We start from the raw sequence: 21,965 nt of genomic DNA on the forward strand, positions 1-21,965 counted from the left end.
TTACTTATCTTCCCATAAACTGCAAAAGAACAAATGACTAACATAGCTTTCTTAAATATAAATAATAATATATATGGCCAAGTCACACACAGTCTCTATCACAACTTCAAGAGCTGTTTAAAATGATAGAGCTATACTGTATATTTTAAGATCATTTGCAGATCTAAGGTTTGGGATCATTTATATATACATTTATATGTAATGCAAGTATTATAAATCTATTATATATAATTACAGCATGTAAATAAATACATATTTATAATTTTGATTAAAATACTAAAATATCTTTATAAGAGAACTATTTCATCTATAGCATTGTACTGGGTATCTATTTGAGATGAAATGTTTAAGTATGCTTCCATTCATAAACTCAGCATATATGTATTGAGTATCTACTAAGTGCTGAGCATTTGACTATGGTACAGAAGCACACAAGACAGACAAGATTGCTGTCCTCATGAAACTCTTATTTGGAGGGATTAAAATAAAAATATTTGGAAATAAAATAAAAATAAATGGAAATTTCATTATAATAATATAAAATTCAGATACAAAAATCTTTTTTTCCCAAAGGAGAAATGGCTAAAACTAATGTTTCTAAGGAGATATACTATTAGTAGATGGATTTTTGAAGGATAATGTAATATATATGTACATTTTATTAGAATAAAATGACACAATATTTTTGCTTCTTTACAGATAGTGTTGTGGTTATTTAATCACTTTAAAATTTCTTTTTGAGATTGCAATATCGTGCTGCCTGCTGTCCAATGCCTAAAAGAAATTGCTTCATATATTTTGTTGTTTCATTTTTGATTATACATCGAGGGTTATTGAAATACCAATTATTCCATCATAGCCAGAAGAAGAGGTATCTACTTTTTCATAAAATAAAATTTTATGTGATATTGTTTTTGTAGAAAAAAGTGTACAATTTTTGAAAAATGTTTCAAAACTACAGAGTAGACATGAAGAAGCCATGTTATTCTGACAAGTAAAGCCACATGAAGTACATATAGTTTCATAGAAAGGTGACCTAGGGCAGGACAGATCCAGTAAGAGACCATTTGAGAAGCAGTTGAAGTTATATAAACAAGAAATAATTAGGATGTCAAAAGGGCAGTAGTTGTAGGAATGAAAAGTAATAGCATGTTCAATATTATAATATAAAAATGTAATATAATTTGTCATTTCCAGTATATTTCAGCATTTGCGATATACAAAACTATAGTGATTTGGAAATGCCTGGAGCAGGACTGTGTTGTCATGAGACTATTTATATTAACACAGAGCATGGAATTTTAAACCCAACTAATAACCGTGACAGTTCTAAAGTCCCTTAGGGTTCCCAAATTGTTAAAAATGTTTCCTCAGTCCTTATGCTATTCCATGAGTCTATATATTGCAATTTCTCTTTATAGGCTAATTAGAGAAGTAAGATTTACAAAGGACCAGAGGTCAAATCAATGTGGTAGAACACTATAATTTGTTTCACTGGGTCATACTGGTGAGTTGTGATCAAGAGTGAGAAAATTATGGTTGAAACTATTTTTGGTGACAGGTTAACACTCAGAGGATTAGAACTTTAGATAAGCCACTCTGCTAAAGTAAGCAAGTGAGCAGGTCATTGACCAGTACATAATTAATGTTATGGGCTACAGGTATTGACAAATGAAGATATGAGCCCACTAGTTTCTGAGAAATTACAGATCCAGGGCTCATGACTTTTACTCCAGATACTATCACAATGCCCAATTCATAGTTTGAATGCAGTACATTGTTGCTCACTATCAAATAAATGCTCTTTCTCTCCTAAAAAACAAAACAAAACAAAAACAAAAAGACAAAAAGGTCTAATGAGAGATGCGAATCACATTGTTAGAAAAGGTTCATATTTTCCTAATAGCTGTTCTCCTCACTGGATATTCATGTAACAAGTACTAGGTCAATTGGATTATATTTGGGATTACTCAAACTTCTTTGTGTGACCTGGTGATAGCCGTTCTTAGTTAAAATGATGATAAGGTTGTGTGTTTCTTGGAATGAAAAGGTCCCTTTTTTGTAATAGCTATTAAACCTGGCAGTACAAGATCAGTGAATTCATGGTCATGAGCCCATTCCTGCATATCTTTTTTCTGTAAAGTAGGTCCCCTGTGCAATTGAAGTATTATCTGATGCCAATAGGTCAAATAAATCTTTGGATACACTGAGGCTGTGCATATATATATATGTATATATATGTCTATACATATATATACACATATATATGTATATACATGTATATATGTACATATATGTATGTATATATATATATGTATATATATGCATATGTATGTATATATATGTATATATCCAGATACATACCTAATCTTTGAGAATAAACCAGTGGTCCTTTATCATCAAGCTGCTGTTGGTTTCCTCAGGAGATGATGCCATAGCCTGCAACTGTTTCTCTTCCTAGCAGATTGAACACTGGCTTAGCTATAGTGAGACTAGCAGTGGTAATACGAAAGCATGAGCCAATGCTGTTGGACCCTGGCATTGCCTTCATGGCTGCTACCATGGCCACTTCCTTCATGTGCCTGCTATGCCAAGCTGGCAGTTGCCAATTACAAAGGCTTTCAAAAGCCCCTTTGCTTGGTCATTTTGGCTTTTTAGTGGATTCGTCCTTTTTCAGAGGTGGACACATTCTGGTTGAACATAATATGTGACACATTTTTACATCATTTGCCTATGTATAAGACCTCTTTTTTTTTTCTCAATATTGCAATACTTTATCGATCCAGGATCCTGAATAACTTCTCTATTTTCTATTGTCTGTGACTCTATTTTTATTCTCTCCTGAGGCCACTACTCTGTCCATGTAGAGTGGATGACCATGTTCACAGTCTGAAGTTATGCCCAGTGAGATTTTCCTTTGTCACTACTTTTCAAGGCTAACCATTATAGTAGTATAATTCAATTGTTATTGGTTTTGACTTGCACCCTCATACTGAGACAAACCATCAATAAACCAAATAAGGATTTCTTATCCTCTTTTGTCTAGTCGTAAGAGAGCCCCATAGACACAAGATGAAGAAAGGACACTGGTGCCACAATGGTGGATATCATGGGCGTGTAGGCTTCCTGCACATGTGTCTGACTTGTGTACTCTACCACTCATTGTAACGCATTACACATATAAAACTTCACTCATTATTAGTGTTTCATTGATGTTTATGGACTATGCAGATAGTTCATATCTCTTCTGACTAATTGATGGCTAAGATGGAAGAGCTAACAGAGCACTGGAACAAAACTGTCAGTTTCATTTACTCCATGTGGATGTGAACTGGTTTTATTTATATTTTCTTAGAGGGAGAGAAAAGAGTACATTTTTCAGATCAGCCACACATCCTATGACTGAGGCTATATTAAATTTTAGCAAAGGTATTTGAGGTTTGGACTACAGTTAGGTTGAACTTGCAGTAGGATACAGACATCATCCAGTACCCATCCAGCACCAGTCAGACTGGTGAATCAAAGGACCACTATCCTTGCCCCTTGTAAATTATTGAGGGTAACAATGTGTTTTCTAAGCCACATGGGATGCAACATAAAATTTTTGAATTACTTTCTTATCCAGGAAAGAGTAGTTTCTGAAGACTTGCCCTAAAATTTCCTTCCAAGATAATTCTTCGGACTAAAAAAAAGTAGTGATAAAATGGCAACCATATCCTCAAGATAAGGTCTGTAGCCAGCCCCTTGGCCAGGATCTATTTATTACCTCCCCTCCTCACATATTTACCAAATATACTCCATATACAATAGAGAAGGGGCACAATGATATGATAATGCTTTAGGTCTCCAGGTGCTAGTGTCAACACAGACCCTATTTCTAACATATCTCAACCTGTTTGGCAATCTACTCCCCAGTCCACAGTTACCAGAGGAAATGACTAAGGGATTCTTTAGTGAAGGACTAGTGTATCCATTTTGCGTGTAATAGATAAGGTTTTGCACGGTCCTTTCTCCTGCATAACTATCTCTTCCAGCAATGGTTTCAATGTCTGATAACTGGCTTAACACTCGAACCTTGGCAAGGGGTCATGACTCTTAAAAGGACTAAATGTTTTCAGCCACCTGAGCTCCCATCCTTGATTTCTTCTGTTAGCACAAATTGAATAGTAACTTGTTGGCTGCCCACCTGTCTTTTTCCTGAGGAGGTTGTGTTCCATAGCATATGGTTGTGAACTGTATTCATTATCCTTTTCATGCTACATCCTCTTGGCTATTACTTAAACCTTGTCAGTCATTATTATGATTGGTTGTAATCACTTCTCTTCTGGTGGTGAAACACTTAAGCCTGGCCTCTATTTTCTTGCTATTAGTGAGACAAGTTCTTTTTTTCTTTTCTCTTTTCTTTTTCCTTTTCTTTTCTTTTCTAACATACATAGATGCTATATACATATAAATGTTTCTTTATTGAAGCAAGATTCCTGACCAGTATAGAGTGATGCATTTATTAAACAGAAACCAGTGCAGAAACTACTACATACCACCTGTCTAGACAGGTTTTGGTTACATTGTACCTATTGATGGAATAGTCCCACTAGTAAAGTTTTATATGTCAAAAAGCTTTGAATTTGAGCAAGGTGTCCATTAATTCACCTCTGAAAAAGTTAAGTGGCATTTAATTTTGGCTAATATATTTTATAGCATTAAAAAGCTTATGCTTAGCTTAAGCTAAATTTCTCAAAATGTTATTCTATGCACAATAGCCCTTAGCAGACAGAGTCTGTCATTGCATCCAAATTCACACAGATGAGTCTCATTTGAGAAATATATGCTAAATAGCTGGTACTTAGAGACAAAAATACTTATAACTTGAGTTTCTTATAGTCAACACAGACTTCTTCCTCTGAGTGTCTGTCTTGGCCACATTTCAGAGTGAAAGTGAAGACATACCAGCAGTGTCCCTGTGTAACTTGGAATTAAATCACCAGATCTGTCTGATGGTGAAGGTGGCACTATTACCAGGTAAATAAAGGCCCATTTAAAAAAAAGCCAATTTGATGGGGCACCTGGGTGACTCAGTTGGTTAAATGTCTGACTTTGACTTAGGTCATGATCTCACTGTTTGTGGGTTTGAGCTCCGCATCAGGCTCTGTGCTGACAGCTCACAGTCTGAAGCTTGCTTTGGACTCTATGTCTCCCTCTCCACCTCCCCCAACATGCTCTGTCTCTGTCCCTGTCTCTCTCTCTTTCTCTCTAAATAAATAAATAAATAAATAAATAAATAAATAAATAGAAATTTTTAAAGCCAATTCAAGATACAAATCAAGGATGGATACACTATACTCAGAACTGAATTTTGATGGATCTGGTATCCTAAATAATGTGGTAAGTTTTAGAAACTGATGGCAAATTTTACCCATGATGTTCTCAAGCTGAGAAGACATTAATCCATTGATTCAAATCCCTTTACTGCATCCACATAGCTCTGAGGTCATCCTGCAAGTTGGGAATCAAAAACTACAGAGTTAGGGTAACAAAGTTTGACAATATGTTATACAAGTCAAATTTGCAAAGACATATTAAGTGTATCTGTTCTGAGAGGAAAGCATCAAATTCTTTGTGTACATTTTGGTAGTTTTATTGTAACAAAGACCTGGTACACGTTTAATGTTTAAAACTGAGCATCATCTTTCCTATCTAGTGAAACAAAAAAAAAATTAAAAATAAATAGGAACAAAATCACGGTAGAGTATGTCTATTTCAAATAAGATTCTACAGATTCTACTGATTTGTCAATTGGGTGGCAAGGTTCATGTCATCATTAAGAGAGAATTTGATTTCAAAATTGTCATTTTAAACTGCAAGGATGTCAAACATCATAATTTAACATGCCAAAGAAAAAAACCATGTTTTAAAAATGCCCACTTACACCACCCAAATATCTCAAACCCTCCATTTGCTGACCTTCTGTAACCCCACTTTTTGAGTTTTTTTCTTCCTTTCTTTCTTTCTTTCTTTCTTTTTTGTAATCAAGGGAAAGAAGACAAATACACGTTGGTAAATGATAACTGTCCATTTTCACATAGAGAGGCAGTGTGATTTCTGAGCCCAATACACAGAGGAAAGAGAAAAACAGAGTTCTATGCACTACTGTACAGGAGCCTCGTATCCTCCAGATTCCAGCAGAAATAAGGAAGCAGAGGGATTTCTTTTTTCCCATAGAGCAGGGTGGTGTAAATTCCATAGTTTTTAATTGAGACAGGAAGAGATAAAAACGAATTTGGAACAGGAAGGGGTAGAGATTCTATTCCCACTCTATTCTGCTCAAGGTATACCCCACCCCTAAATAAGTAGAGAACCATGATAAAATGGAAAGAAAGGAGACCTCAAAAAATAGAGTCACAAGGCACAAGAGGAAGAAGGAATGAAAGAAACAAAAACAATTGTGACTCATTTCTCTCATCATTCATGTCAGAAACTATATTGTAATGGATTTGGCCAAGTAACTCTTTGATGACCACTCCTAACTCATTTGCACCTGCATCAGAATGGTCAGTAAACCAGGGTAAGAAAGGCTCTGGTTCCTCATGCTGTCTCTTCCTGGGTTTATTTTGTGTTTGACATGAAAATTTTGGTCAGATCCTTTCCAGATTTCCATTTGATTTCAGCGGACTTTGAACATGGATTACTACTCTCATTCATATGAAATTCTTTGGAGAGAACTTTATTTTGGAAGTAAGGGTTTTCATCAAAACAAAAATCTATTCTGTAACCTGATTTAATATCTCTAAATTCTGTCACTTTTACTCTTGTATAAAAGTGCCTCCCCAAGCAGGCAGACAACATCCAACTTGTGGATGTTGACAAATGCGATTCCCCCCAAATGTGGGATTATGGTGCTTAATTCCAGCCTCTTCTGGGGAAAAAGAAACAAAAAGAAAAGAAAAGAGAAGAGAAGAAAAAAGATTGTCAGAGGTTTTTTATATTTTTGTTCTACTTTCAAAATCTCCTTACTGGCTTGTTCATTAAATCTTTTTCATTTGTATTTCATCAGTATGTTCACTTGCTTTTTACTGTTCTTTTTCGGAGGTCTTTATTCCAGTGTGGCTGGAGCGGAGCTCCTTTAGCGACCCTGATGGCGGTGCCTACCTGGTGCTGTTCTTCATGGGGTTTGAGAGAAGTGCAGCAAGGAGGGGACAAGAAGGGAAGGTGAAAAGGGCGGCAGCTTCCCTCAGCCACACTGCCACGCGTGCGATTCGGCCCCGCCTCCTCCCGGGCGCTGGCTGCGCGCGCAACCCTCCCAGCCTGCCCTGCAGCTCAGGGAGGAGCACCGCGTGCCGCTAGCCTGGTTCCTGCTGTTGGAGGTTTGGCGACAAAGTGACAGCTGGCCGGTTTGGCCCCTCCCCTCAGTCCCCGGCGCTCTGGCTCTCCCTGTTTTTCCTCTCCTAGGAACCACCTCCTCCTCACGGCAGCAGCGAGGGGTCCTGTGTTATCTTAAAGTAGGTGTTATTTCTCTTAATTTTGAAAAATTAAGTGTTTTTATCGGAGTAAGAAAACTTAACATGAGGTCTACCTCTCAACAAATTTTAAAGTGTACAGTACAGTATTGTTAACTATAGACATAACATTATGCAGTATAGTTCTAGAACTTATCTTGAATAAGTGAAACATTATAGCCTTTGAACAGCAACTTCCCATAATCCTTCTTCCAGCCCCTAGAAACCACCATTTGTTTGTTTCAGAGTTTGGCTATTTTAATACTTGATACAAATGGAATCATTCCTGATTTGCCTTCCTGTGACTAGCTTATTCCACTTAGCATTATGGCCCATAGGTTCATACATGTTGCTGTAAATGGTGGGATTTCTTTTTTGTGTAAGCCTGAATAATATTTTGCATGCAAATGCCACATTTTCTTTATCCATCAATTCTTCCATGGTATCAAAAGTTCAGAAACAGCACAAAACCAGTGAATCACCAAAATGGAATTTGTTGAAGCTTATTGCGCACACACCAAAAAGATAGTTTGTGAATTGAGAGTACTCAAGCCAAAACATGGAATAAAACTCAGGGGTATGTTGTTATAAAGCAGCTTATATAGTGAGAAGACATTAAATGTTTATTCTTTACAGAGATTGGTTATAATATTGTAATTTCCCAAAATGATAGGTAAATTGGTCAGTAATTACCTTATATTAACCTTGGGAGACAGTGTAAGTTTTGCCCATGATTTCCAGAGGCATAAATAAGAAATGACCCAGGTCAAGCTAGTTTTGCAAAGTAAGTTAAATTGGTTTTATCTGCTCATAGAGTTTTCAAGTTTGTTTTGATTTTAACAGTGGATATTTGGGTTGTTTTCATACCTTGGCTATTGTGAATAATGCTGCAGTGACCATGGGAGTGCGGGACTTGAATTCAATTCTTTTGGATACATACCCAAAAATAGGATTGCTAGAGCAAATGATAGTTCTATTTTTAATTTTTTTCAGGAAGCACCATACTGTTTCCCATGGTGGCTATACCGTTTTATAATCCACCAGCAATATACATGGTTACAAATTTCTCCACATCCTCACCAACACTTGTTATTTTTTTATTTTTGATAATAGCTGGCCTAAGAAATGTAGAATGACATCTCATTATGTTGTTGATTGCCATTTCTCTGATGACTAGTTATATTGAGCTTCTTTTTATATACTTGTTGACCATTTGCATATCTTCTGCAGAAGAATGTCTATTAAGATTCTTTGCTCATTTTTTAATCGGGACGTTTGGCTTGTTTTTGTTGTTTTGGGGGTTTTCTTCTGTTTTTTGTTTGTTTTTGCTATTGACTTGAGGTCTTCTTTATGTGTTTTGAACATTAACCCCATATGAGATATATGGTTTGCAAATATTTTCTTCCATTCCATAGGCTGTCTTTTCATTGTGTTTGTGGTTTTCTTTTCTTTGTAGAAGCTTTTTGCTTTCATATAGTTTCATTTGTCTATTTTTGCTTATAACGTCTATTCTTTTAGTGTCATATCCAAGAAATCATTGCCAACAAGACTAATGCCATAAAGTTTTTGCCTATGTTTTCTTACAGAAGTTTTATACTTACAGGTTTAATGTTTAAGTCTATAATCCATTTTAGGGTGTCTGGGTGGCTCAGTCGGTTGAGCATCCGACATCGGCTCAGGTCATGATCTCTTGGCTCATGAGTTCCAGCCCCACATTGGGCTCTGTGCTGACATCTCAGTGCCTGGAGCCTGCTTCGGATTCTGTAGCTCCCTCTTTCTGTGCCCCTTCCCTGCTCACTCACACTCTGCCTCTCTGTCTCTCTGTCAAAAATAAATAAACATTAAAAAAAAAAAGTCTTTAGTCCATTTTGAGTTGATTTTTTGTGGATGGTATAAGACACCGATTTCATTCTTTTACATATGAGTATCCAGTTTTCCAGCAACATTTGTTGAAGAGACTTTCCTTTCTCTCTTATGGGTTCTTGACACTCTTGTCAAAGAAGAATTGACAGAATATGCCTGTCTCTGGAACAGTCCATGAACTTGGGGCATTCTCTATTTATTTGTGTCTTCTTTAATTTCTTTCAGCAATGTTTTATAATTTTCAATTTACAAATCTTTTACATTCATAATTATATTTACACTGAAGTATCTTATTCTTTTCAGTGTTATTGCAGGTAGGATTTTTTCTTAATTAAAATTTTTTTTTTAGGATTTTATTTTTTATTGTTGAGAGAGAGTGAGCGAGCGAGCAGGTGAAGGACAGAAAGAGAGGGAGACACAGAATCCAAAGCAGGCTCCAGGCTCTGAGTTGTCAGCACAGAGCCTGATGCTGGGCTTGAACCCACAACTGTGAGATCATGACCTGAGCCAAAGTCAGGACGCTCAACCGACTGCGCCACTCAGGTGCCCCAGTTTTTTTTTTTAATTTTTAAAAATTTTCGTAATTTTCTAATTTTCAGATAGTTGATTTTGATGTATAGAAATGTAACTGATTTTTGTATGTTGATACGGAATCCCGTAACTTTACTGAATTCATTTATTGATTCTAACCCTTTTTTTATTGAAGTCTTTAGGGTTTTCTATATACAAAATCATGTCATCTGCAAACAGAGGTAATTTAACTTCTTTCCAAATTAGGTATAATTTATTTATTTCTCTTTCCCAGTTGCTCTAGCTAGGATTTCCAGTACTGTGTGATACAGAATTAGTGAGAAGGGGTATCTTTGCTTTGTTCTTGATTTTAGAGAAAAAGCCTTCAAGTTTTCTACATTGAGTATGATGTTAGTTGTAGAGTTTTCATATATGGCCTTTATTATTTTGTTTTAATTTTCTTCCATTCCTAGTTTGTTGAGAGATTTTATAATAAAAGTATTGAATTTTTGTCAAATATTTTTTTTGTATCTTTTGAAACGATCATGTGATTTTTAACCTTCATTCTGTTAATTTGCATTTGCATGTTTGTTAATTTGCATTTTTTGAAGCATCTTCACATCCCAGAGATAAATCCTATTTGATCATGGTGTATGATCCTTACAATAGTGTCAGTGAATTCAGTGTGCTAACATTTTGTTGAGGATTTTTGCATCTATGCTTATAAGGGATGTTGGATTTTGTCGTCCTTCCTTCCTTCCTTCCTTCCTTCCTTCCTTCCTTCCTTCCAGTGTCTTTGTCTGGATTTGCTATCAAGGTAAATCTGTCCTCACAAAACGAGTGATAATATTTACTCCTCTTCATTTTTTTGGCCAAGTTTGAGAAGGATTGGCATTAAATCTTCATTGATGTGTTTAGTAGAATGCAGCAGTGAGATTTTTCTTTGTAGGGAGGTTTAACTAGTGTTTCATTCTCCTTACTCATTATTGATCTGCACATTTTTCTTTTTTATTTCTTCACAATTCAGTCTTGGTAGGTTGTGTGTTTCTAGGAATTTATCCATTTCCACTAAGTTGTCCAATTTGTTGGTATACAGTTGTTCATAGCAGTTTCTTGTGATCCTTTTATATTTCTATGGCATCAGTTGTAGTGTCTCTTCTTTTATTTCCAATATCTTTTGAGTTTTCACCCTTTTTTCCCAGTTTGGCCAAAAATTTGTCTATTTTTTAATTTATCTATTTTGTAAGCTTGATATTTTTCTGTTATCTGTTTTATGTCTGTTCTGTGTAAAATTTTCTTCTATTAGCTTTAGGCTAGTTTGTTGTTCTTTTAGTTCTTCAGGTGTAAAGTTAGGTTGTTTATTTGAGTTTTTTTTTAATGTGGACATTTATCACTGTAAACTTCCCTTTTATACTGCATCTCATACATTTTGATATGTAATGTTTTCATTTGTCTCAAGATTTTTTTCTAATTTGTCTTGTGATTTCTTGTGTGTACTGTTGGTTTTTCAAGAGTGTGTGGTTTAATTTTTACATATTTTGAATTTTCATGTTTTCTTCTGCTGTTGATTTCTAGCTTCATTTAATGGTAGTTGGGAAAAGATTCCTGCTGTGATTTCAATCTTTGTAAATTTGTTAAGACTTTGTTTTTAACCTAACATGTGATCCGTACTGAAGAATGTTCCATGTGTGGTTGAAAGGAATATATATGCCCCTGCCATTTGGGTAGAATGCTCTCTGAGCATATTTGTTAGGTACATTTGACCTATAATGTTGTTCAAGTTCTCTATCTCCTTATTGGCTTTGTATCTGGATATTCTATGCATTATTGAGGGTAGTGTCTTGAAGTGTCCTATTATTATTGTGTGGCTGTCTCTCTTTTCGTTTCTGGTAGTGTCTGCTTTATATATTTAGGCGCTGTGATGTTGGGTGCATATATATTTATAATTATAAATAAATTCATCTTCCTGGTGAATTTACCTTTTTATCATTATATAATGTTCTTTGTCTCTTGGGGCAGATTTTGACTTAAAATAATTTTTTTTTTTTTCTGATAGAAGTATAGCCACTGCTGCTCTCATTTGTTTGCAGTATTGATGGAATTATTTATAAGTGTTGAATTTAACATATTTCTACCCTTGGGTTTTGGAAAATGTCAAGCTAAGGCAGAAATCACAAGGAAAAAAGATATTAAGTAGATCGAGACAATGTGATAAATTAAGGATTAGAGAGATATCAATTTGAGTGGGATAGGCAAAATAATCACGATGGAAGAGATCATAGGTAGCATACAAGAGAAGAATCCTGCTTCATAGACGAAAGGATAAAACAGCTCAATGGGGAAATGCATTAAAATTCTATTACCATTTTGATTAAAAAGCCTATCTATTTATCTTTTCTTTGGCTATTTATCCTGACATTTAATTTAGCATAAGTTTAAAAAAGTAATACCAATATGGAAACTGACAGCTACTTTTTTGCCTGTGTTATCAGAACCCGAAAAGCTTTGTTGTGAAATATCATGTAGTACCCCCTTGGAGAATTCTGTCTTCATACGGCTTATTTATGTTTGTGCATGCTTTGAGTTACAGATGTTCAGCACACACACATGCACTGAATAAATGCATTATCATAAAACAGCAAAACTATTCTTACTCACAGATAGAATTGACTGCTTGTTGTTACTGGTTTCAGATGGGTACTATGCAAACCTTTGTAATAGCCCCTTTGATAATTTAGTAAACTTACTCATTTGAATACATTAATGTACCCAAGTACTGTTAAAGTATACTATATTTTCCTGGAGGGAAAGACCTGAGTCCCATCATTGTGGTTTTCTTAGAAATGTCAGCATATTGCTAAATCAATGAGTGCTTATTAAATGAATGAAAAGAAAGAATGAATAAAATTTTAGCTGTGACATGAAAACTTTGCCTTTTGTAATTTTCTTAAACTTTCTAATAATGCATTATTATTTTAAGTGGGTTTTACACTGGAATGAAAATCATTTGGCCTGCATAGGAAAAACATAAAAGTACAGTCCAGAGTAGAAGGAAATTAAATATTCATTTCACATCTGTAACATCAGTCGTGTTGTCAGACTGTGGTAGTATTGAAGTGGGTAAAACACATCGCTTCTCGGCCTTTTGGCTAAGATCAAGTGAAGTGGGTAAAACAACAGTTTCCTCAGCTTTCTCCAAAATATGTCCACTTTTTTTTTTAATGTTTATTTATTTTGAGAGAGAGACAGGGGAGAGGAGCATTATGGGGGAGGGGCAGAGAGAGAGGGAGAGAGAAAGAATCCCAAGCAGACTGTGTGCTGCTGTCAGCACAGAGCTGGAAGCAGGGCTAGATCCCACGCACTGTGAGATCATGACCTGAGCTGAAATCAAGAGCCGGATGCTTAACTGACTGAGCCACCCAGGCATCTCAAAATATGTACACTTTCTAATTTGCTTTTCTACTATCTCTTTTTCCTGTATACTAACCTAGAGCAATATATTCATGTTGGCTGAATTGGTATTTATAGTTTTGAATAATTTAGGAAACAAAGAGGTGGACTATATGACATTTTAAGCTGCTTCTATATCATATTTCCAAGAATGAAAAAGACAAATTATGGAAACAATAAAGAGAAAATAAAACTTTTAAAATATTTTTAGATTTTCATGTAATCTTATATTTTTAGAAAAGAGAAATGAATTTTTATGTTGAAATAAAACTGCAGTACTATTACAATATTTGAAATAGACCAGATGTTTATTTGGTTGGTTTATTAAAATTTGATTACTCATGGATATTATCACTGATAATTTGGCTTTCTATTCTATGAAAAAAAATTTAATGAACTGCAAAGTTTTCATTGAGCTTTGCAAATTGCTGGGAGTTGGATTCTCTCTAGAGACCTTGTCTTATCACAGCACATCAACTGAAAGTGTAAATATCTAATACACTGAACTGTCTACAACTGCACAGCCTCAGCAGTGTTAGGTCCAGGGCAAATTGTTAGAGAAATGGAGGAAGAATTTAGATAACTTGAATGGGATATCGTTTGGCATAGGACACATCACTCAGTTCACTCAAATATTTTTAAAAATACATTCAACAATAAATATAAAGGGTATATAGTTTTATAATTTCATGTTAACTTATGTTTTAGGAAAGAGAAGTAAATTTTATGTTGATAAAACAGCAATGCTATTATAATATTTGAAATAGACCACACATTTGTTTTGTTGGTTTTATTAAAATATACAAATTTGAGGAAATTACACAACACACTCTTAAAAAATCAGTGCGTTCAAGAAGATATCACAAGGGAAATTAGAAAATAGAGACAAATTAAAATGAGAACACAGCATCCCAAAACTTATGGGACACAGAAAATGCAATGTCAAAGAGGAAACTTACAGCTATAAAAGCTCACATTAAAAAAGAAGACAGGTCTTAATTTAAGGTGCCTGGGTGGCTCAGTCAGTTAAGCATCTGACTCTTGGTTTCGACTCAGGTCATGATCTCATGGTTCATGGGTTTGAGCCCCACATCAGGCTTCATTCTGACATTGCGGATCCTGCTTGGAATTCTCTCTCCTCTCCGCCCCTCCCCTACTTGCTCTGTCTCTCAAAATACGTAAATAAAACTTAAAAAATAAATAAAAAAGACAGGTCTTAAATCAATAAACTATCTTTGTAACTTGTGGAAGTAAAGGAAGAGGAACAAACTAAATACAAAGCTAGATAAAAAGGAGGAAATAATAAAAATTAGAGCAGACTAGGGGCTCCTGGGTGGCTCAGTCGGTTAAGTGTCCTACTTCGGCTCAGGTCATGATCTCATGGTCTGTGAGTTTGAGCCCCGCGTCGGGCTCTGTGCTGACAGCTCAGAGCCTGGAGCCTATTTCAGATTCTTTGTCTCCCTCTCTTTCTGACCCCCCCCCCCGTTCATGCTCTGTCTCTCTCTGTCTCAAAAATAAATGCTAAAAAAAATTTAAAAAATTACAGCAGACTAAAATAGAGAAAACAATAGAGAGAATCAACAAAACCAAAAATTAGTTCTTCAAAAATATCAACAAAATTGACAGATTGTTACCTAGATTGACAAAAGAAAGAACACTTAAATTACTAAAATCAGAAATGAAAATGGAGACATTAGTATCTATTTTACAAAAATAAAAAAAATATATGAGATTATTTTCAAAAACGGTGCCAACAAATTGTATGACCTTGATGAAATGGAGAAATTTCGGTAAATACAAAAGCAAGAAAGCCTGAGGGCTTATACTTTATTTTAAAGTTAATACAAAGCTATGGTAATCAAAGCATAGTGGTACTGAGCCCAAAATTAACTTTTGCATATGTGGCTAAATGATTTTTGACAAGGGTACCAAGACAACTCAATGGAGAAAGGACAGTCTCTTCAACTGGAGAAAGCTGGATATCCACAGCTGGATATCCACAGCTGAAGAAAAAGGCTGGATCCTTACTTAAAGTTACATACCAAAATTAACTTAAAATGGATCCCAAGCTCTTTTTGTAACACCTAAAACTATAAACGTCTTAGAAGAAAACATAGGGGAAAAGATTCACAGCATTGGATTTAGTAGTGATTTCTTGGATCTGATACCAAAGGCAAAGGCGTGCGCGTGTGCGCGCGCGCACACACACAGACACACACACACACACACACACACACACACAGACACACAGACACACATAAATAAATAAATAAATAAATAAATAAATAAAATAATTAGACAAATCAGATTAATGAAAATTTAAACAGATAATATCAACAGAGTAAAAGCCAACCTACAGAATGGGAGGGAGTATTTGCAAAGTAATAATGGGAATATTTGCAGAGAAATAATGGGACAGAATATTTGCAAATTGTATATCTGATATTACTATTCCGAAAATAGAGAAACCCCTAAAACTCAACAACAAAAAACCAAACACCTGCATTAAAAAATGGACAAAGTACTTGACTGTAAATTTCTCTAAAGAAGATATGCAAATACACACTAAGCACATGAAAAGATGTTCAATGTCACTAAATACTACAGAAATGACAATGAAGACTGTAATGAGATACATCTTCATACCCATTAGGATCGGTACTATGAAAAACAGAAAATAAGAGTTGTCAAGGATTTGGAGAAATTGGAAGTCCTGTGCACTATTTATGAGAATCTAAAATGACATAGCTACTGTGGAAAACATTGGGGTGGCTCCTCAAAAAAGTTGAAAATAAATTTACGGAATGATTAAGTGATCCCACTTGTGGTATATACTCAAAATTTGAAAGCAGGGTGTCAGAGATATCTGCACTTTGATATTTATAGCAGGTGTATCAACTGTAGTTAAAGTGTGGAAGGAAGTCAAGTATCTGTAGGTAAATAGATAAGCAAACTGTGATGTATGCATACAATGGAATATTATTTAGGCTTTAGAAGAAGGAAATTCTGACACACTACAACGTGGAGGAACCTTCGAAGACATTAGGAAATAAGTCAATCACAAAAAGACAAATACTGTATGTGTCTACTTATATGAGGTACTTAGTGTAATAAAATCATAGAGCCAGAAAGTAGAATGATGGTTGCCAGAGGCTGAGGAGAAGGGCGAATGGGGAGCCATTGTTTAATCTGTATAGATTTTCAGTTTTTTGAGATGAAAATAGTTTTGGAGATGGATGGTAGTTGATGGTTGTACTATAGTATGAATTTACCTGATATCACTGAATTATACACTTAGAAATGCTTTGATGATGAATTTCATGTTTTTGTATTTTATCACAATTTTTTTTTAATTGAAAGAAAAAGATGATTAGGGAAATTTGAATAGGGAATGGTTATTAGGTGAAATCTACAAATTAATCATTGTGTTAGAAGTTTGACAATATTTTGGTTATGTTAGAAAATATTATGTTTTAATGATGAATACTGAAGTATTTAGGAGTGAAATGTCTTGGTATCTTTAATATACTTCAACACAACAATGAAATAAGATAATTGTGACATAATGTCAGCAACTGTTAAATCTAAGTGATGTGTACAGGTATTTATTATACTGTGCTCTCTGTTTTTTGTTTAAACATCTCCATAATACAAATTTTAAAAAATATTCCATCATTTGTAGAGTTTATATACTCCATGAGTTTGTCCTTTATGTGTGTGTGTATGTATTATATGTTCACAGAAACAACATGTTCAGAAATAAAACATGAGAGAAGTAAATACTATTTCTTATCACTCAAAGACAATTCTTGCTAATACTTTAACATATATCTTTAAATTTTTTTCTATGCTTATTTCATTTGGTTATGAACAAAACAATTTTTTGTGGTAAACTCTTTGTAAATATCATTAAAATGTTCCATTAAACTTCCTTGTAATTATTTTCTGGTATATAGATAGAGAAACTCCCTGGAGTGGGATTGTTGGCTTAAAGAGTATGCATATTTGTAACTGTAATTGATGCTACCAGGTATATTCCTAAGAATGTTATAACACTACATGTATTAGTTCTTGATTTTTAAGGATGCAAATATTACATATTCTTGGTATTCAGACACATGATTTGCAGTGAAATCTTTTCAGTGTACATAAGACACTAGTGTTTCTGCCTGTAACAGATGCTGTTGCATTGCCCAGACACCATTTACTGGGCCTGGACACTAATTTCCCAGCAGTAATAGCTGTTGCCTGTTAGTAGCTCACATCTGCACCCTACTGTGGAGGACGGTGTTGGGCTGATAAGAACTATATTACTCAGAGATGCTTGAAAGATAGACTCTCTGGCAACCTTCATGGGTTATGGGCCGCAGTGGTCAATGACCAACCCAAAAGGTGATAGCCGTGCCAAACACGATTTTCTGGATATGATGGCTTTACGTAATTCACATAGGAGTATTGTCCCTGGATTTAGGGTGATGCTGGATATCTCCTAAAGTCACATTTTTGTTTAATTCAGGGTGGGTGAACTTTACCTCTATAGAGAAAAATAGTAAATATTTTAGGCTCTTTAAGCTATGTGATCTCAAGCTACAGGTATTATAACATTGTAATAGTGGCATAGAAACAGACATACAGAGCAGTGGAATAGAATAGAGATCCCAGAAATAAACTCATACCTATATGGTCAATTGATCTTCAATAAAATTGTCATGGGGAAAGGATAGTTTCTTCAAAAAATGATGCTGGGAAAACTGGATATCCACATGCAAAAAAATGAAATTGAATCCTTAAATAGCAAACCTAAAATTGAACCCCCCAGAAGAAAACATTGGAACATAGGCAGAAGCTTTATGATACTGTTCTTGACACAGATTTTTTGGATAAAATACCAAATGAAAGACAAAAAAGGCAAAAATAGACAGTGGAACTGCATTAAAGTAAAAAGCTTCTGCACTGAAAAGGGAACAGTCAACCTATGAAAAGACAACCTATGCAATGGGAGAAATTCTTTGCAAACCATATGAATTGCAAACCATACCACAAGTGTCCGAAATATTTATGGAAGCCAATGGCAAAAAAAGCAAATAACCTGATTAAAACATGAGGAAAGGAGTTGAATAGACATTTTTTTTTCTAAAGAAGACATATGAATAGCTAGCAGGTATATGAACAAAAAGCTCAGCATAACTAATTGTCAGGAAAATACAAAGTAAAGCCACCATAAGATATTATCTTACACCTGTTAGGATGGCTTTTACCAAAGCAAATAAAAAAAATAATAATAATAAGTGTTACGATCTGAAGAAATTGGAACCCTTACATACTCTTGATGAGAATGTCACATGGTGCAGCTGCCATGGAAATCTGTGTGGAAGTTCCTGAAAAAATAAAAACTAGAACTACCATGTGATCTAGTAATTGCATTGCGAAGTACATATCCAAAGGAATTAAAACCAGAATCTGGAAGATACATCTGCATTTCTGTGTTCACTGCAGCATTTTTCACAACAGCCCAGATATGGAAACAATCTGAATGTCTGTAGCAAACTAGTAGATACAGAAAATTTGACACGCACATGCACACTCATGTACACACAATGGAATCATATTTACCTTTGAAAAGTAAGGAAATCCTACCATTTTCAATAACATAGATGAACCTGTAGGATGTTATTCTACATAAAATAATCTGGCTATAGAAGGACAAGTACTGTATGACTCCACTCAGATGAGGGATCTAAAATAGTCAAACCCAGAAACAGAAGGTAGACTGATGCCAGGGAGGAGACAAAAGATAAACGAGTTTTTCAGTAGTGATAGTTTTAACAGAGGTGGAATTTTTTTTTCTACATTTCATTTATAAATCTCTTATTTTCCAATGTGAGCAGCCACATGTTCAAATAAGCAAACATTATTTATTTGGTTGCCTTGGATTTATATTTTAAAATGTATGTGTTTTTTCCTGTTATATTGAGGCATGTAATGAGATGACAGTTGCTATTCACAAAAAGATAGACTGAAGTCTGGAAGACATCACTACCTCTTCCATGAGTTGTTAATGTAGCATGAGAATGTACATACAGTTTAGTGAAATGCCATTCCATATATCTTGTATATCCTATATACACATATCATAGTTTTGTGAGATTAGTTTAGCTCAGCAAACCAGCAGTTTTCCTTTAAAAAATGTTGAACATAGCTGCTAAGATAAATTAATATTCTTTACTAGTTATAAGATTTTGGCAGCAAGTAGTAGGTTATTGGACCAACAGTGCCTCCCTTACTCAAGATATTCCATTATTTCACATTACAAAATATCTGGAGGAAGGGAGCTTGTCTCATGTTTATAATACGGCTGCTGCAGCTCAAGTCATCATGTCACACATTCCATCTTGAAGGTCTAGGCAAAAATGGATTTTTCTTTTCATATAAAACTAGTCTTATGTTTTTTCATCTTTTTATCTTAAATGAAATCTGTTCCAGAATTTTTCTATAGAATTCTTCTTAGGACTCATCTAACTTGGTCACACATATCCTATCACTTGTGATTAAAATACATCAAAAGATAGTGGACTAAAAAGATGGGTTCAGAGTGAAAATGCCTCTTCCTCATTTAGAAGAAAAGGTTAACATGTTATTTTAAATATTAAATTGAAAATGAAAGGTCTAGAGTAAAATTGAGACAGGCATTTTTATAGTTAATAAATTTTGAATCCAGAGACTTAATCTTTCTTCCCACCTACATCCCCCAAAGACTTTAATCCTAGTGTCAGGTAAATATAAATAGTTAATTATACATCTAAAACTTTCAGAAATATTTCTATTTAACATCACAACTTATTAGGATAAATGATTTTGATGTCATTTTATTGCTACATGGCAATATATTGAATTGTTAAATACAGAGGTAAGCAGATTGACGAAAGTCTTCCAACTTAAACATTAATGAAAATTAGAGAATAAGGCATGGACTCTAATTCCTTAATATAATCCTATATAATTCATGAATAAATAAAGCTCAACAATGGCTTTTTGAGGCAGACATAAGTTCATTAAAATATTCTTTTATAAAACAATATCTGTGCCAAGGCACATATCAGGGATTAGCTTTAGTTAAGGCAATTTCCCAAAGAGTTGTTTGCTTTCCTTCACAATATTTTATATTTTAATAGAGGGACATTGCAGACAGAGACTGAGTCAGAGAAATTTCAGTAACTTAAAGTCACAAACTAATGGGTAGTAGAGATGATGTTAAAATCTAGGCATGACTCATTCACTCTTTTCTGAGTTTAAATTAGAATCTTCTCTTTTATCAGTATATTAACAATAAAAGTTGTTTTGTTATTACCTCTAAAGGAAAAAAGCCAGAGATATCTATTTTATCTTTTAAATCACCATTTCCCCCCCTAACGTCTCAAAATCTTCAGAGAGTGCTTGATGTTTTAAAACAGTGGTTTTTAAATAATGTTTTTAGGGCTAGCAGCCTCAGTATTACCTATAAGAGTATTAGAAATGTAGATTCATGGCCCCCAACTTGCCATACTGCAACCTGAGTTATCTGGGGGTGAGTCAAGAAATTCTTGTAACAAGTTCTCCATATGATTCTTAGGCATTGTAGAATCTGAGAACCACCATTTTAGTGTGTATGTTTTTAAGTAAATTTTATACTGACTCAACAATATTTTTAAGCTAATTTTAATTTTGGTTCCTTAATGAAGATTTACAAGTATTAGTTTGGATTTATTCTTCAGCATACAGTGAAATTCATCTTCTATCATGAGACAATTAAAAAATGTTTATTATTTCTGTTGGTAGTTTAGAGAATGGAATAAAATAATGCCAAGAAATTAGATTAACTCAAGAACTGCTCGATTGGCAGTAATTTTCATATATCATGAAAAATTAGAACAAAATTTACTCTTATGCAATTATTATACAGATATGTGTGTTTGTATATAAGACATATATCCACTATTTTATATATATACATATATATATATATATATATATATATATATATATATATACTCCCTTATTAAATCTAAAACAGTAATGATTGGCTTATGTAGAATTCTGTGTTTACAAATTTTTTTGGTTTGATTGCAATGTATTTAGGATTAACATTTTACCTTTGATGGCCTTTGTGGTCTGATTAGATAAAATTTCTTTGTTTTGCTATTTCTTACACATTTAAAAATGCTACAAGATATGCAAAATTAGTGTTCTTTTACATGATTGCTAACAAAGTTATTTGTGTTATAATGACTATGACTATTAAAGCATAAGGAACTTAGAGAAAAATCTACTCTATTTTCATAATTTATAGATAAGGTAATTTCAACTTCATTGAGTTTTAATTATTTTCCCAGATATCTTGAAGAGTTTAATCACATTGACTACACTATAAGTTCTCTTGTAAAAGAAATCATTTTACACTCAGCTTCACTGGGGGACTAGGGTCTTTAAGGAAAAGCAGTGTTTATGTGTGCATTTACAGCTTGGGGCTCAGGTTGGTTGTCTGAATGCAGGAAGTTTGCAATGTGTTAAGTCTGGACTGATTTTGATCCATGAATTGACTTGTGGAGAAATGCTGAGTTGAAATGAGTAAAAATAAATTAGTATAGGCCACCTTTTTTTCCTCTCCCATGA

At 34.3% G+C, this 21,965-nt stretch overlaps 1 long non-coding RNA gene and 1 pseudogene across 3 annotated transcripts in view; one reads left to right on the top strand and one right to left on the bottom strand.

Annotated features, from left to right (window-relative positions):
* Window positions 1-6,383: 6,383 nt before the first annotated feature.
* On the bottom strand, window positions 6,384-7,142 carry LOC122241942 (annotated as a pseudogene).
* A 208-nt stretch (window positions 7,143-7,350) lies between these two features.
* The window catches only part of LOC122236538, a 310,323-nt gene continuing 295,708 nt past the window's right edge, over window positions 7,351-21,965 (top strand). For all 3 annotated transcript variants that reach the window (XR_006214576.1, XR_006214577.1, XR_006214584.1), the window contains exon 1: window positions 7,351-7,496. This is a non-coding gene — a long non-coding RNA (uncharacterized LOC122236538). The remainder of the gene's footprint in view (window positions 7,497-21,965) is intronic.

The sequence above is a fragment of the Panthera tigris genome, chromosome A1, assembly GCF_018350195.1.
Source record: "Panthera tigris isolate Pti1 chromosome A1, P.tigris_Pti1_mat1.1, whole genome shotgun sequence".
NCBI classification, from domain to species: Eukaryota; Metazoa; Chordata; class Mammalia; order Carnivora; family Felidae; genus Panthera; species Panthera tigris.